General features: G+C 47.3%; 6 non-coding genes across 6 annotated transcripts; all 6 read left to right on the top strand.

Moving 5' to 3' along the window:
* The first annotated feature begins 475 nt into the window (after nucleotides 1-475).
* On the top strand, nucleotides 476-557 carry TRNAS-UGA (transfer RNA serine (anticodon UGA)). Its single transcript has one exon. It is a non-coding gene; the product is annotated as a tRNA-Ser (tRNA).
* A 779-nt stretch (nucleotides 558-1,336) lies between these two features.
* On the top strand, nucleotides 1,337-1,418 carry TRNAS-UGA (transfer RNA serine (anticodon UGA)). The gene has a single exon. It is a non-coding gene; the product is annotated as a tRNA-Ser (tRNA).
* A 774-nt stretch (nucleotides 1,419-2,192) lies between these two features.
* TRNAS-UGA (transfer RNA serine (anticodon UGA)) lies at nucleotides 2,193-2,274 on the top strand. The gene has a single exon. It is a non-coding gene; the product is annotated as a tRNA-Ser (tRNA).
* Nucleotides 2,275-3,053: 779 nt separating this feature from the next.
* TRNAS-UGA (transfer RNA serine (anticodon UGA)) lies at nucleotides 3,054-3,135 on the top strand. The gene has a single exon. It is a non-coding gene; the product is annotated as a tRNA-Ser (tRNA).
* Nucleotides 3,136-3,914: 779 nt separating this feature from the next.
* Nucleotides 3,915-4,021, top strand: TRNAS-UGA (transfer RNA serine (anticodon UGA)). The gene has a single exon. It is a non-coding gene; the product is annotated as a tRNA-Ser (tRNA).
* Nucleotides 4,022-4,800: 779 nt separating this feature from the next.
* On the top strand, nucleotides 4,801-4,882 carry TRNAS-UGA (transfer RNA serine (anticodon UGA)). The gene has a single exon. It is a non-coding gene; the product is annotated as a tRNA-Ser (tRNA).
* Nucleotides 4,883-17,601: the final 12,719 nt, after the last annotated feature.

The following is a 17,601-nucleotide window of genomic DNA, read 5'->3' as shown; positions in this document are numbered from 1 at the left end:
AAAACACATCGGAGAACCAACAGTGATGGCATACATTTTTTATGATCGCATAGTTAAGACGAAGGACTTAAAGTTCACATTCTGAATGAAATCATGTTCACAGTGCAGTGTTTTACCTTTAAAAAATTGGATTTTGCTTGTGAAAGTTTAATGAAAACACAATATAGAAAAAGGTGGGATTAAGAAAAAAATCAAGAAGATTAATTCCCTGATAGTGTGCAGTTTCCAACCACAATTGGGACCATGAGACACATCTGGTGAACAACATCCCTGTAGTCCTCAATGTAAAAAACAATTATCTCCTTCTACTTGTTAATCTGAGTTCACACCTTTCTCTTTCAGTGAGTCAGCCAAGATATTTTGCCCATGACAGAGTTCGTCAATAGAGATTCAGGTGAACTAAGTCCCAAAATTTCTCCAAGGCTCTCCCTCTGCATGCACTTTGCAAAAACATGAATAGCTAATCTTTGAGTTGACTGTGATGGCCGAGTGGTTAAGGCGTTGGACTTGAAATCCAATGGGGTTTCCCTGCACAGGTTCAAATCCTGTTCGCAGCGTGGTGTTTTAACATGACAAAAACATTAGAATTTGTCAAAAACAGTAAAGCTATATTTATGTTGGTAAAATGGGCCAAATGATATGAAATGGGACAAGTATTCATATTCCAAAATTTGAGTCTCAAAATTGAAACTAAGCAGTATGAAAACTAAACGAAACATTACTAGATGTTTCCCAGGACATTAATGGTATCATTCACTGATCTCTGGAAACTCTGATCAGAACTGTATTGGTTGCTAAAAATGCTCTACACCAAATTTTTTCAGCAATCAAATGTCAAATAACGTAAATAAACTCGTTACTAAAACACATCGGAGAACCAACAGTGATGGCATACATTTTTTATGATCGCATAGTTAAGACGATGGACTTAAAGTTCACATTCTGAATGAAATCATGTTCACAGTGCAGTGTTTTACCTTTAAAAAATTGGATTTTGCTTGTGAAAGTTTAATGAAAACAAAATATAGAAAAAGGTGGGATTAAGAAAAAAATCAAGAAGATTAATTCCCTGGCAGTGTGCAGTTTCCAACCACAATTGGGACCATGAGAAACATCTGGTGAACAACATCCCTGTAGTCCTCAGTATACAAATCAATTATCTCCTTCTACTTGTTAATCTGAGTTCACACCTTTCTCTTTCAGTGAGTCAGCCAAGATATTTTGCCCATGACAGAGTTCGTCAATAGAGATTCAGGTGAACTAAGTCCCAAAATTTCTCCAAGGCTCTCCCTCTGCATGCACTTTGCAAAAACATGAATAGCTAATCTTTGAGTTGGCTGTGATGGCCGAGTGGTTAAAGCGTTGGACTTGAAATCCAATGGGGTTTCTCCGCACAGGTTCAAATCCTGTTCACAGCGTAGTGTTTTAACATGACAAAAACATTAGAATTTGTCAAAAACAGTAAAGCTATATTTATATTGGTAAAATGGGCCAAATGATATGAAATGGGACAAGTATTCATATTCCAAAATTTGAGTCTCAAAATTGAAACTAAGCAGTATGAAAACTAAACGAAACATTACTAGATGTTTCCCAGGACATTAATGGTATCATTCACTGATCTCTGGAAACTCTGAACTGTATTGGTTGCTAAAAATGCTCTACACCAAATTTTTTCAGCAATCAAATGTCAAATAACGTAAATAAACTCGTTACTAAAACACATCGGAGAACCAACAGTGATGGCATACATTTTTTATGATCGCATAGTTAAGACGATGGACTTAAAGTTCACATTCTGAATGAAATCATGTTCACAGTGCAGTGTTTTAACTTTAAAAAATTGGATTTTGCTTGTGAAAGTTTAATGAAAACAAAAGATAGAAAAAGGTGGGATTAAGAAAAAAATCAAGAAGATTAATTCCCTGATAGTGTGCAGTTTCCAACCACAATTGGGACCATGAGAAACATCTGGTGAACAACATCCCTGTAGTCCTCAATGTAAAAACCAATTATCTCCTTCTACTTGTTAATCTGAGTTCACACCTTTCTCTTTCAGTGAGTCAGCCAAGATATTTTGCCCATGACAGAGTTCGTCAATAGAGATTCAGGTGAACTAAGTCCCAAAATTTCTCCAAGGCTCTCCCTCTGCATGCACTTTGCAAAAACATGAATAGCTAATCTTTGAGTTGGCTGTGATGGCCGAGTGGTTAAGGCGTTGGACTTGAAATCCAATGGGGTTTCCCTGCACAGGTTCAAATCCTGTTCACAGCGTAGTGTTTTAACATGACAAAAACATTAGAATTTGTCAAAAACAGTAAAGCTATATTTATGTTGGTAAAATGGGCCAAATGATATGAAATGGGACAAGTATTCATATTCCAAAATTTGAGTCTCAAAATTGAAACTAAGCAGTATGAAAACTAAACGAAACATTACTAGATGTTTCCCAGGACATTAATGGTATCATTCACTGATCTCTGGAAACTCTGATCAGAACTGTATTGGTTGCTAAAAATGCTCTACACCAAATTTTTTCAGCAATCAAATGTCAAATAACGTAAATAAACTCGTTACTAAAACACATCGGAGAACCAACAGTGATGGCATACATTTTTTATGATCGCATAGTTAAGACGATGGACTTAAAGTTCACATTCTGAATGAAATCATGTTCACAGTGCAGTGTTTTACCTTTAAAAAATTGGATTTTGCTTGTGAAAGTTTAATGAAAACACAATATAGAAAAAGGTGGGATTAAGAAAAAAATCAAGAAGATTAATTCCCTGATAGTGTGCAGTTTCCAACCACAATTGGGACCATGAGACACATCTGGTGAACAACATCCCTGTAGTCCTCAATGTAAAAAACAATTATCTCCTTCTACTTGTTAATCTGAGTTCACACCTTTCTCTTTCAGTGAGTCAGCCAAGATATTTTGCCCATGACAGAGTTCGTCAATAGAGATTCAGGTGAACTAAGTCCCAAAATTTCTCCAAGGCTCTCCCTCTGCATGCACTTTGCAAAAACATGAATAGCTAATCTTTGAGTTGACTGTGATGGCCGAGTGGTTAAGGCGTTGGACTTGAAATCCAATGGGGTTTCCCTGCACAGGTTCAAATCCTGTTCGCAGCGTAGTGTTTTAACATGACAAAAACATTAGAATTTGTCAAAAACAGTAAAGCTATATTTATGTTGGTAAAATGGGCCAAATGATATGAAATGGGACAAGTATTCATATTCCAAAATTTGAGTCTCAAAATTGAAACTAAGCAGTATGAAAACTAAACGAAACATTACTAGATGTTTCCCAGGACATTAATGGTATCATTCACTGATCTCTGGAAACTCTGATCAGAACTGTATTGGTTGCTAAAAATGCTCTACACCAAATTTTTTCAGCAATCAAATGTCAAATAACGTAAATAAACTCGTTACTAAAACACATCGGAGAACCAACAGTGATGGCATACATTTTTTATGATCGCATAGTTAAGACGATGGACTTAAAGTTCACATTCTGAATGAAATCATGTTCACAGTGCAGTGTTTTACCTTTAAAAAATTGGATTTTGCTTGTGAAAGTTTAATGAAAACAAAATATAGAAAAAGGTGGGATTAAGAAAAAAATCAAGAAGATTAATTCCCTGGCAGTGTGCAGTTTCCAACCACAATTGGGACCATGAGAAACATCTGGTGAACAACATCCCTGTAGTCCTCAATATACAAACCAATTATCTCCTTCTACTTGTTAATCTGAGTTCACACCTTTCTCTTTCAGTGAGTCAGCCAAGATATTTTGCCCATGACAGAGTTCGTCAATAGAGATTCAGGTGAACTAAGTCCCAAAATTTCTCCAAGGCTCTCCCTCTGCATGCACTTTGCAAAAACATGAATAGCTAATCTTTGAGTTGGCTGTGATGGCTGAGTGGTTAAGGCGTTGGACTTGAAATCCAATGGGGTTTCTCCAAGGCTCTCCCTCTGCATGCACTTTGCACAGGTTCAAATCCTGTTCACAGCGTAGTGTTTTAACATGACAAAAACATTAGAATTTGTCAAAAACAGTAAAGCTATATTTATGTTGGTAAAATGGGCCAAATGATATGAAATGGGACAAGTATTCATATTCCAAAATTTGAGTCTCAAAATTGAAACTAAGCAGTATGAAAACTAAACGAAACATTACTAGATGTTTCCCAGGACATTAATGGTATCATTCACTGATCTCTGGAAACTCTGATCAGAACTGTATTGGTTGCTAAAAATGCTCTACACCAATTTTTTTCAGCAATCAAATGTCAAATAACGTAAATAAACTTGTTACTAAAACACATCGGAGAACCAACAGTGATGGCATACATTTTTTATGATCGCATAGTTAAGACGATGGACTTAAAGTTCACATTCTGAATGAAATCATGTTCACAGTGCAGTGTTTTACCTTTAAAAAATTGGATTTTGCTTGTGAAAGTTTAATGAAAACAAAATATAGAAAAAGGTGGGATTAAGAAAAAAATCAAGAAGATTAATTCCCTGGCAGTGTGCAGTTTCCAACCACAATTGGGACCATGAGAAACATCTGGTGAACAACATCCCTGTAGTCCTCAATATACAAACCAATTATCTCCTTCTACTTGTTAATCTGAGTTCACACCTTTCTCTTTCCGTGAGTCAGCCAAGATATTTTGCCCATGACAGAGTTCGTCAATAGAGATTCAGGTGAACTAAGTCCCAAAATTTCTCCAAGGCTCTCCCTCTGCATGCACTTTGCAAAAACATGAATAGCTAATCTTTGAGTTGGCTGTGATGGCCGAGTGGTTAAGGCGTTGGACTTGAAATCCAATGGGGTTTCTCCGCACAGGTTCAAATCCTGTTCACAGCGTAGTGTTTTAACATGACAAAAACATTAGAATTTGTCAAAAACAGTAAAGCTATATTTATATTGGTAAAATGGGCCAAATGATATGAAATGGGACAAGTATTCATATTCCAAAATTTGAGTCTCAAAATTGAAACTAAGCAGTATGAAAACTAAACGAAACATTACTAGATGTTTCCCAGGACATTAATGGTATCATTCACTGATCTCTGGAAACTCTGATCAGAACTGTATTGGTTGCTAAAAATGCTCTACACCAAATTTTTTCAGCAATCAAATGTCAAATAACGTAAATAAACTCGTTACTAAAACACATCGGAGAACCAACAGTGATGGCATACATTTTTTATGATCGCATAGTTAAGACGATGGACTTAAAGTTCACATTCTTAATGAAATCATGTTCACAGTGCAGTGTTTTACCTTTAAAAAATTGGATTTTGCTTGTGAAAGTTTAATGAAAACACAATATAGAAAAAGGTGGGATTAAGAAAAAAATCAAGAAGATTAATTCCCTGATAGTGTGCAGGTTCCAACCACACTTGGGACCATGAGAAACATCTGGTGAACAACATCCCTGTGTTCCTCAATATACAAACCAATTATCTCCATCTACTTGTTAATCTGAGTTCACACCTTTCTCTTTCAGTGAGTCAGCCAAAATATCTTGCCCATGAAAGAGTGGGTCAATAGAGATTCAGGTGAACTAAGTCAAAATATTACTCACAGGCTTTCCTGCTGCATGCACTTTGCAGAAACATGAATAGCTAATAGTGTTGAGCATTCCGATACCACAAGTATCGGGTATCGGCCGATACTTAGCGGTATCGGAATTCCGATACCGAGATCCGATACTTGCCGCGTATCGGATACCGGAATCGGAAGTTCCCAGGATTCAAACTGCACAAATTTGTACGAAATCAGCCAATGAGAATGATTCCAAGTGTGGGCACATCCTGTTCAGCATGGAGGGCCTGAAACTACTGGCAAGGCTGTGATTGGCTGCTGAAATGATGTCATGATGCAGTTTAAAAGTCACTGGCCCATTTTGCACTCACTCTGCTGTGAATTCAGTTAGTGACAGGACGCTGTTTGCTGACTGAGGGCCAGTTTAGAGATAGCGATTTGCTTCTTTGTGCTTTTCAAAGGCTAATTTAGCAACCGCTGTGTTCACCTACTAATCACCTTGCTTTTGCCTTGTAGCGCTGTTTTCACAGCGATCTGCAAGGTCTGTGTGTGTGTGTGTGAGTGCAGCCCACTCTCTAGTCTGAGTGCAGCCACAGGCCATCCATAGCTGGTTGTATTCAGTTCAGGGAGGGTGGTTCATTGCCTCATACTGTTATTTTTATTTTTTTTTTCAAGTAGTGTAGTCTGCTGCTCATTTTTTCAAAAAATTCCTATTAGTGTCTTTCCACCCATCTCCAGCTAACTTGTGGAAAAACACTACATAGGATAACGTAGAGGAGGGTTTTTGGGCCTTGCAGCGCCGTTTACGGCTGTCTGCATGGTCTCCGTGTGACTGCAGCTCGCCCTGTAGTCTGTGAGCAGCCATAGCCTGGTTGTCTCCAGCTCAGGGTTCTTCACTGCGTCATACCGTAAAATCAATTTTCCTTTTGTTTTAAGTAGTGCAGGCTGCTGCACATTTTTTCAAAAAATTCCTATTTGTGTCTTTCCACCCGTCTCCAGCTAACTTGTGGAAAAACACTACATAGGATAACGTAGAGGAGGGTTTTGGGGCCTTGCAGCGCCGTTTACAGCTGTCTGCACGGTCTCCGTGTGACTGCAGCTCGCCCTGTAGTCTGTGAGCAGCCATAGCCTGGTTGTCTCCAGCTCAGGGTTCTTCACTGCGTCATACCGTAAAATCAATTTTCCTTTTGTTTTAAGTAGTTCAGGCTGCTGCTCATTTTTTCAAAAAATTCCTATTAGTGTCTTTCCACCCGTCACCAGCTAACTTGTGGAAAAACACTACATAGGATAACGTAGAGGAGGGTTTTTGGGCCTTGCAGCGCCGTTTACGGCTGTCTGCACGGTCTCCGTGTGACTGCAGCTCGCCCTGTAGTCTGTGAGCAGCCATAGCCTGGTTGTCTCCAGCTCAGGGTTCTTCACTGCGTCATACCGTAAAATCAATTTTCCTTTTGTTTTAAGTAGTGCAGGCTGCTGCACATTTTTTCAAAAAATTCCTATTAGTGTCTTTCCACCCGTCTCCAGCTAACTTGTGGAAAAACACTACATAGGATAACGTAGAGGAGGGTTTTTGGGCCTTGCAGCGCCGTTTACGGCTGTCTGCACGGTCTCCGTGTGACTGTAGCTCGCCCTGTAGTCTGTGAGCAGCCATAGCCTGGTTGTCTCCAGCTCAGGGTTCTTCACTGCGTCATACCGTAAAATCAATTTTCCTTTTGTTTTAAGTAGTGCAGGCTGCTGCACATTTTTTCAAAAAATTCCTATTAGTGTCTTTCCACCCGTCTCCAGCTAACTTGTGGAAAAACACTACATAGGATAACGTAGAGGAGGGTTTTGGGGCCTTGCAGCGCCGTTTACGGCTGTCTGCACGGTTTCCGTGTGACTGCAGCGCGCCCTGTAGTCTGTGAGCAGCCATAGCCTGGTTGTCTCCAGCTCAGGGTTCTTCACTGCGTCATACCATAAAATCAATTTTCCTTTTGTTTTAAGTAGTGCAGGCTGCTGCACATTTTTTCAAAAAATTCCTATTAGTGTCTTTCCACCCGTCTCCAGCTAACTTGTGGAAAAACACTGCATAGGATAACGTAGAGGAGGGTTTTTGGGCCTTGCAGCGCCGTTTACGGCTGTCTGCACGGTCTCCGTGTGACTGCAGCTCTCTCTGTTGTCAGTTCAGCCCCCAAAAAATAAATAAATAATAAAGTTCACCAAACACACCAGTGACACCACTTTACATTTGTGTAGGCCACATTAGCTCATTTTAAAGTCTAGTCCACACTTTAGAAAATTAGTGTTTCTTATACCTGTTAGGAGTTGTTCAGGAATAAGCACACAAAGCCGTTAGTACTTTTCTGCTTATCTTTATCAGTCAACCAAGATGAAGAAGGCAGTGAGTAAGGCACGTGGGCGTGGGCGCGGAGCAGGGAGAGGACGTGGGGATTCTGTGCCTGCTGCGGGCACCGGTGACTCATCAGCACCCACTTTCACCAGGGAACAGTCCTTCATGCGCATCTTTGTCGCAGAGCGCCGTACACCGCTGCTGCGTAAAGAACAAATTGAAGCCGTTGTCGGATGGATGGCAGCTAATGCATCAACTTCAATTAGTGCCACATCCTCTCAGACACAGAGCACTGGAGAGCAGCCATCTGTCTCTTCACCACCTGCCAAATTGCCCAGGCAGACAGAGATCCCAGGACAGGAGCCATCTCTACTTCTGTTCTCTGAATCTCTTGGCTTGGAAACAGGGGGCCAGCCAAGCAGCATTGGAGAAATGGAAGAAGAGGCAGGGTGCAGTGATGCCCAACCGCTTTTTCTCTCTTCCTCTGAAGAGGCGGGTGGGCCAGTGGCTCCGGTCACCACATCGCAGGACGCATCTGCTGATGACACTCAGGTGCCACTTTCTGGTGCGTGCTCTGCTGCTGAGACTACCCAGGAGGAGCAGTTGGGGGCAGAGGGTAGTGTAGATGATGAGGTCCTTGACCCATCTTGGCATGATGGACAGGAAGGTGGTGGGAGCAGCTCTGAGGAAGAGATTCCCCGTACAGCCCAAAGAGGGAGAGGGAGGGGGAAGACTGCGGATCCTGCAGCCTCCGCTTTGGCACCCGTTAGGAGCATGTCTCTTCCAAAAGCCAAAAAGGGCACTCCAAAGACTTGCAGTGCCTGGTCCTTTTTTGACACAGTTGCAGATGACATTTGCTATGTCAAATGCAAGGTGTATCATCACAAAGTCAAAAGAGGTCGAAATGTCAGCAACCTCAATACCTCCAACATGTGGAAACATGTGCGCAACAGGCACGCGGCGGAGTTAGAAAGACACACTGAAGAGCTAGGCCAACCAACAGCGGCAGCTACCACCTCTTCAGCTCGTGTTGCCTCTTCCTCCAGCTCACACGCAGCTGGTTCGGCTTCCTCCCAGGATCGCCGTGGAAGAACCTCTGGCCCTGTTGTCCAGAGACCCGCTGTAATTCCACTCGCAGCACCACATTCCCAGTCATCCACACACTCCCAGCCCAGTGTACAGCCATCGGTAGTACAGGCATGGGAGAAAAGGCGGCCTTTCTCGTCAAACCACCCACGAGCACAGGCTCTGACTGCAGGCATTGCCAAACTTCTGTCACTGGAAATGCTGTCATTGAGGCTGGTGGAGACTGACAGCTTCCGTGACTTGATGTCATTGGCAGTCCCCCAGTACAATGTGCCCAGCCGCTTTTACTTCAGCAGGCAAGCCGTCCCTGCCCTGCACAAGCATGTGGAGGGACACATAAAACACGCGCTACTGAATGCCGTCAGTAGCAAGGTCCCCCTCACCACCGATGCGTGGACCAGTCAACATGGACAGGGGCGATACCTTTCCCTCACTGCCCATTGGGTTAATGTCGTTGAGCCGGGTACAGATCGTGCAAGTGGCACAGGACGTGTCCTGCCCACTCCAAGGATTGCAGGAATCCATTCTGTACGCATTGACTCCTCCTCTTACACCAGTTCCTCAGAATCATCGCTGCAGGAGCCGTCACAGTCCACCTCCACATGGACCCGTGATGAACGTTTACCTGTTACGACCGACATGAGCACAGCCGTGGCCAAACGTCAACAGGCCGTCTTGAAATTAATTTCTTTGGGGAATTGAAGCCACACAGCGCAGGAGCTCTGGAATGCCATCAAGCAGGAGAGCGATGTGTGGTTTGTGCCAGCGAATCTCCAGCCAGGCATGGTAGTGTGTGATAATGGCCGAAATCTGGTGGCAGCTCTGGGCCTCAGCAACCTCACTCACATCCCATGTCTGGCACATGTGCTCAATTTGGTCATGCAGAGTTTTTTGAGGGACTATCCGGATCTTGATGCACTGCTGCACAAGGTCCGCCTAGAGTGTGCTCACTTGCGGCGTTCCAGCACGGCAAAAGCGCGCATTGCGGCTCTGCAGCGCCGACACTGCCTGCCGGAACATCGCATCATATGTGACCTACCTACCAGGTGGAATTCCACGTTACATATGTTGGAGCGGTTGTGTGAGCAGCAGCAAGCTGTAATGGAGTACCAGCTGCTTCAGGCGCAAAGAAGTCGCACTCAGCGCCGTTCAGACTTCACAACCACAGAGTGGGCCACTATGAATGACGTCTGCCAGGTTTTGCGTCCCTTCGATTATTCCACGCGGATGGCGAGTGCAGATGATGCACTAGTCAGCATGACTGTCCCCCTTATCTGCCTGCTTGAAAAATCACTGCAAGCGCTAAGGGATGATGTTGTGGAAGAGGTGGAGGATGAGGATTCACCATTTCCATCATCTTCTGGACAGTCAGCGCCACGTGGTTCCTCACAAACGCGTAGGCAGGGGACAGTTTGTGAGGAGGATGAGGAGGAGTCAATGGAGGAGGAAGACATCCGTCCAGAGGAGGGAGTTACACAATTGTCCAGTAGTCAGTGTGTACAGCGAGTGTGGGGTGATGAAGAGCGGGCAGAGATCATGCCTCCAGCAGGGGACAGCGTTTCTTGGGCAGTTGGCAGTCTGCAGCACATGGTTGATTACATGCTGCAGTGCCTGAGAAACGACCGCCGCATTGCCCACATTCTCAACATGTCTGATTATTGGGTGTTCACCCTCCTCGATCCTCGCTACCGGGACAACGTACAAAGGCTCATCACACCGTTGAACCAGGATCGTAAAATGCGGGAGTACCAAGACACACTGGTGAATTTCATCATCTTCTCCAGTCCAACTGAGAGAAGTGCTGCTAGTGCTTTACAAAGCAGCTCAGTGCGTCCTGGCAGTGGAGGAGGCTCTGCACAAAGAGGGAGCAGAAGCAGTGCCTCTGCCCAAGGCAAGACCAGTATGGCCCAACTGTGGCACAGTTTTGTGTGCCCGCCACAAATGTCTACACCATCACAGGTGGCTCCAGTCAGCAGGAGGCAACTGTTCCGTCAGATGGTGACAGACTACAAGTCTTGCCCTCTTACTGTACTCCCAGACGGCTCTTCCCCTTTCAAGTTTTGGGTCTCTAAGCTGGATACATGGCCAGAGCTATGCCAGTATGCATTGGAGGTGCTGGCTTGCCCTGCGGCTAGTGTATTATCGGAACGCGTCTTTAGTGCTGCAGGTGGTGTACTAACAGACCGTCGCATGCAACTATCCTCTGATAACGTTGACCGGCTTACTTTCCTGAAAATGAACCAGGCCTGCATCTCGCGGGAATTTGCCACTCCTCTTCCTGATTAAATAATTGGGTGACTGTCTACAGTATCCAGGTCTCCTGTTGTGTTCATCTTTCTACCACCTGAACTGTAATTCCTGGGCTCCAACACAGCCAGTTGAGGCTCAGAAGTGCCGTCTGCACAGTCAAAACATACGAGCCAGTGTTATTGGGTGTCAGTAACGTCAGCTGATCCCCAGCTGTGTAGTCGGCAATGTGTCCTGCGACCGCCACGCTGACACAACAACTGAAATTTAAGGGAACCTGTCCCCCCCAGGCGTTTGTTACTGAATGAGCCACCTTGTGCAGCAGTAATGCTGCACAAGGAAAAGGTAGCTATTTTTGTTTAGCTTCTTGCACATGCAGAACTGAACACTTATAAAATGTGTCCACTGATACCGTAAAACTGTCCCGGAGGTGGGACTTTCCTTCGTAATGTGACGCAGCACAGCTGTCATTCCTACCCCCTTTGTGCCGTGCACCGCCTCCTCAGCGTTGTTTCATTCTGTCCCGGAGCCTGCGCTGTTATGTTATCCCTTGGCCAGGCACACTTAGCGCTGCCCGTCTTCTGACATCATTTGGTGTCAGGCTGACTGCGCCTGTGCAGCCGCCCTGACCAAGATCCCGCCTCGCAGTGTCTTCTGATTAAATCACACTGCGGGCCTGGGATCCATGGGCATGTGCAGTGAATATCTTCACCTCCGCTTCTCACTCATCTCCCTCCGCCTTCTTCAGACTGTGCACCGTCAGCTGATCCTTAATAGCATGCCACGGCCGTGACGCCGCACAGTCTGAAGAAGCCGGAGGGAGGGGAGTGAGAGGCGAGGATATGCACTGCGCATGCCCATGGATCCCAGGCCCGCAGTGGGATTACATTAGATGACACTGCGAGGCAGGATCTCGGGCAGCGCTGCCGCACTGGCACATCCAGCCTGACACGAAATGATGTCAGAAGACTGGCAGCGCTAAGTGCGCCTGGCCAAGGGATAACATAACAGCACAGGCTCCGGGACAGAATCAAACAACGCTGAGGAGGCGGCGCATGGCACCAAGGGGGTAGGAATGACGGCTGTGCTGCATCACATTACGAAGGAAAGTCCCACCTCCGGGACGGTCTCACGGTATCAGGGGACACATTTTATAAGTGTTTAGTTCTGTGTTTGCAAGGAGCATAATGAAAAGAGCCACCTTTTCCTTTTGCATCCTTTGTGCTGCACAAGCTGGCTCTTTCAGCTACAAATGCCTTGGGGGGTTAAAGGTTCCCTTTCGACTTGCTCCAATCAGGCTTCGGCCTACACTGTGTTCCTCTGCTCCTCCTGCTGTCCCTGGGCTCTAACACCGCTAGTTGGTGCCTGGAAGTGATAACCGCACAGTCAACAGTCGCTCCTCTGTTATTGGGGTTCAGTAATGTCAGCTGCCCCCCAGCTGTGTGTGCGGCAATACCTCCAATCTGCTCTTCCTGCTGTCCCTGGGCTCTAACAACGCTAGTTGATGCCTGGAAGTGCTGTCCGCACAGTCAACAGTCGCTCCTCTGTTATTGGGGTTCAGTAAAGTCAGCTGCTCCCCAGCTGTGTGTGCGGCAATACCTCCAATCTGCTCCTCCTGCTGTCCCTGGGCTCTAACACTGCTAGTTGGTGCCTGGAAGTGCTGTCCGCACAGTCAACAGTCGCTCCTCTGTTATTGGGGTTCAGTAACGTCAGCTGCTCCCCAGCTGTGTGTGCGGCAATACCTCCAATCTGCTCCTCCTCCTGTCCCTGGGCTCCAACACCGCTAGTTGGTGCCTGTAAGTGCTGTCCGCACAGTCAACAGTCGCTCCTCTGTTATTGGGGTTCAGTAACGTCAGCTGCTCCCCTGCTGTGTATCCGGCAACGTGTCCTGCAAACGCCACGCAGACACAACAGATCTAAAACTGCCGCCAGTGCAGGCTTCGGCCTACACTCTGCTCCTCCTGCTGTCCCTGGGCTCCAAAACTGCTGGTTGTTGCCCAGAAGTGCTGTTTGCACAGAGCCAAACACCTCGCCAATGTGTTAGTGGGGTTCAGTAACGTCAGCTGCTCCCCTGCTGTGTATCCGGCAATGTGTCATGCGACCGCCACGCTGGCACAACAAAAATTTAAGGGAACCTGTCCCCCCCAGGCGTTTGTTACTGAAAGAGCCACCTTGTGCAACAGTAATGCTCCACAAGGAAAAGGTAGCTCTTTTAGTTTAGCTCCTTGCACACGCAGAACTTAACACTTATAAAATGTGTCCACTGATACCGTAAAACCATCCCGGAGGTGGGACTTTCCTTCGTAATGTGATGCAGCACAGTCGTCATTCCTACCCCCCTTGGTGCCGTGCGCCGCCTCCTCAGCATTGTTTGATTCTGTCCCGGAGCCTGCACTGTTATGTTGTCCCTTGGCCATGCACACCTAGCGCTGCCCATCTTCTGACATCATTTGGTGTCAGGCTGACTGCGGATGTGCGGCCGTGCTGGCCGAGATCCCGCCTCGCAGTGTCTTCTGATTTAATCACACTGCAGGCCTGGGATCCATGGGCATGCGCAGTGCATATCTTCACCTCAGGCTCTCACTCATCTCCCTTCGCCTTCTTCAGACTCTGCACCGTCAGCTGATCCCAAATAGCATGCCACGACTGTGATGCCGCACAGTCTGAAGAAGCCGGAGGGAGGGGAGTGAGAGGCGAGGATATGCACTGCGCATGCCCATGGATCCCAGGCCCGCAGTGGGATTACATTAGACAACACTGCGAGGTGGGATCTCAGGCAGTGTGGCCGCACAGGCGCTGCCAGCCTAACACCTGAATGATGTCAGAAGACGGGCAGCGCTAAGTGTGCCTGGCCAAGGGATAACATAACAGCGCAGGCTGCGGGACAGATTCAAACAACGCTGAGGAGGCGGCGCACACCAACAAGGGGGTAGGAATGAAGGCTGTGCTGCGTCCCATTACGAAGGAAAGTCCCACCTCCGGGACAGTCTCACGGTATCAGGGGACACATTTTATAAGTGTTTAGTTCTGTGTTTGCAAGGAGCATAATGAAAAGAGCCACCTTTTCCTTTTGCATCCTTAGTGCTGCACAAGGTGGCTCTTTCAGCTACAAATACCTTGGGTGGGTTAAAGGTTCCCTTTCGACTTGCTACAATCAGGCTTTGGCCTACACTGTGTTCCTCTGCTCCTCCTGCTGTTCCTGGGCTCTAACACCGCCAGTTGGTGCCTGGAAGTGCTGGCTGCACAGTTAACACTTGCTACCGTGTTACTGGGTTTCAGTAACGTCAGCTGATTCCCAGCTGTGTATCTGGCAAAACAAATCTGCTCCTCCTGCTGTCCCTGGGCTCTAACACCGCTAGTTGGTGCCTGGAAGTGCTGGCTGCACAGAGAAAAACACCCGCCAATGTGTCAGTGGGGTTCTGCAACGCCAGCTGTTCCCCCGCTGTGTAGCCGGCAATGTGTCCTGCGAACGCCACGCAGACACAACAACTGAAATTGAAGGGAACCTGTCCCCCCCCCAGGTGTTTGTATGTATAACAGCCACCTTGTACAGCAGTAATGCTGCATTTGTACAAGGTGGCTCATTCAGTTATTCTCCTTGCACACGTCAAACTCAACACGTCTAAAATGTGTCCCCTGAGACCATTAAACCGTCCCTGAGGTGTGACTTTCCTTTGTAATGACACGCAGCAACCCCCTTGGTAGCGCTGCCCATCTTCTGACATCATTGGTTGGCTGGCTGCACCTCTGCGGCCACCCTGCCCGACACAGCGCCCCTCTGTGTCTTATTTATTTTGATTGCGAGGGTGTGATTGACGGGCATGAGCAGTGCATATCTTCGCCTGTCACTCATCTCCTTCCGCCTTCTTCAGACTGTACGGCTTCATGGCCGTGGCATGAGGGATCAGCTGACGCCGCACAGTCTGTAGCAGGTGTAAGGACACGAGTGAGAGGCGAACATATTGACTGCACAAGGCCATGAATCCCAGCCCCGCAGTGTGAATTAATGAAAAGACACTGCGGGGCTGGGATTCATGGGCATCGCTAACTGCACCGGCTGACATGAAAGAAGACGGGCAGCGCTAACAGCGCATGGCCAAGGGATAACACAACAGCGCAGACTCCTGTACAGCAAATAACGACGCTCAGGAGGCTGCGCCCAGCACCAAGGTGGGATTTTTGACAGCTGTGCTGCGTCTCATTAAGAAGGAAAGTCACGCCTCCAAGACAGTTTGACTGTATAAGGGACTACATTTTATACGTGTTTCATTCAGCGTGTGCAAGGAACAAAATTTAAAGAGCAACCTTTGTCTTGTGCAGCACTACTGCTGCCCAAGGTGTGGCTCTTCTAGTTTGTAACACCTGAGGGGGGTTAAAGGTTACCTTTAAAATTGGTTCAATTAGGCTTCGGCCTACACTCTGCTCCTCCTGCAGACCCTGGGCTCTAACACCGCCAGTTGGTGCCCGGAAGTGCTGGCTGCACACAGAAAAACACCAGCCAATGTGTCTTTGGGGTTCAGCAACGCCAGCTGTTTCCCTGCTGTGTAGCCCGCAACGTGTCCTGCAAATGCCACGCAGACACAACAGACCTAAAACTGCCTCCAGTGCAGGCTTCGGCCTACACTCTGCTCCCTCTGCTCCTCCTGCTGACCCTGGGCTCTAACACCGCCAGTTGGCGCCCGGAAGTGCTGGCTGCACAGAGAAAAACACCCGCCAATGTGTCTTTGGGGTTCAGCAACGCCAGCTGTTCCCCTGCTGTGTAGCTGGCAACGTGTCCTGCAAACGCCACGCAGACACAACAGACCTAAAACTGCCTTCAGTGCAGGCTTCGGCCTACACTCTGCTCCCTCTGCTCCTCCTGCTGACCCTGGGCTCTAACACTGCCAGTTGGCACCCTGAAGTGCTGGCTGCACAGAGAAAAACACCTGCCAATGTGTCAGTGGGGTTCAGCAACACCAGCTGTTCCCCTGCTGTGTAGCCAGCAACATGTCCTGCAAACGCCACGCAGACACAACAGACCTAAAACTGCCTCCAGTGCAGGCTTCGGCCAACACTCTGCTCCCTCTGCTCCTCCTGCTGACCCTGGACTCTAACACCGCCAGTTGGCGCCCGGAAGTGCTGGCTGCACAGAGGAAAACACCTGCCAATGTGTCAGTGGGGTTCAGCAACGCTAGCTGTTCCCCAGCTGTGTAGCTGGCAACGTGTCCTGCAAATGCCACGCAGACACAACAGACCTAAAACTGCCTCCAGTGCAGGCTTCGGCCTACACTCTGCTCCCTCTGCTCCTCCTGCTGACCCTGGGCTCTAACACCGCCAGTTGGCGCCCCGAAGTGCTGGCTGCACAGAGAAAAACAACCGCCAATGTGTCAGTGGGGTTCAGCAACGCCAGCTGTTCCCCTGCTGTGTAGCCGGCAACGTGTCCTGCAAACGCCACGCAGACACAAGAACTGAAATTGAAGGGAACCTGTCCCCCCCAGGCGTTGGCATGTATAACAGCCACCTTGTACAGCAGTAATGCTGTATTTGTACAAGGTGGCTCATGAAGTTATTCTCCTTGCACACGTTGAACTCAACACACGTATGAAATGTGTCCCCTGACACCTTTAAACCGTCCCTGAGGTGTGACTTTACTTTGTAATGACACGCAGCAACCCCCTTGGTAGCGCTGCCCGTCTTCTGACATCATTGTTTGGCTGGCTGCGCCTGTGTGGCCGCCCTGCCCGACACAACGCCCCTCGGTGTCTTAAATTTTTTGACTGCAAGGGTGTGATTGATGGGCATGAGCAGTGCATATCTTCACCTGTCACTCCTCTCTTTCCGCCTTCTTCAGACTGTGCGGCTTCATGGCCATGGCATGCGATAAGGGATCAGCTGACGCCGCACAGTCTGCAGCAGGTGTAAGGACACGAGTGAGAGGCGAACATATTGACTGCGCAAGGCCATGAATCCCAGCCCCGCAGTGTGAATTAATGAAAAGACACTGCGGGGCTGGGATTCATGGGCATCGCTAGCCGCATCGGCCGACATGTCAGAAGACGGGAGCGCTAACATCGCATGGCCAAGGGATAACACAACAGCGCAGACTCCTGTACAGCAAATAACGATGCTCAGGAGGCTGCGCCCAGCACCAAGGTGGGATTTTTGACAGCAGTGCTGCGTCTCATTAAGAAGGAAAGTCACGCCTCCAAGACAGTTTGACTGTATAAGGGGCTACATTTTATACGTGTTTCATTCAGCGTGTGCAAGGAACAAAATTTAAAGAGCAACCTTTGACTTGTGCAGCACTACTGCTGCCCAAGGTGTGGCTCTTCTAGTTTGTAACACCTGAGGGGGGTTAAAGGTTACCTTTAAAATTGGTTCAATTAAGCTTCGGCCT

Source organism: Ranitomeya variabilis, chromosome 5 (genome assembly GCF_051348905.1).
Source record: "Ranitomeya variabilis isolate aRanVar5 chromosome 5, aRanVar5.hap1, whole genome shotgun sequence".
NCBI classification, from domain to species: Eukaryota; Metazoa; Chordata; class Amphibia; order Anura; family Dendrobatidae; genus Ranitomeya; species Ranitomeya variabilis.
Note: the sequence above shows the minus strand (reverse complement) of the source record. Positions and strands in the feature narration are given on the sequence as shown.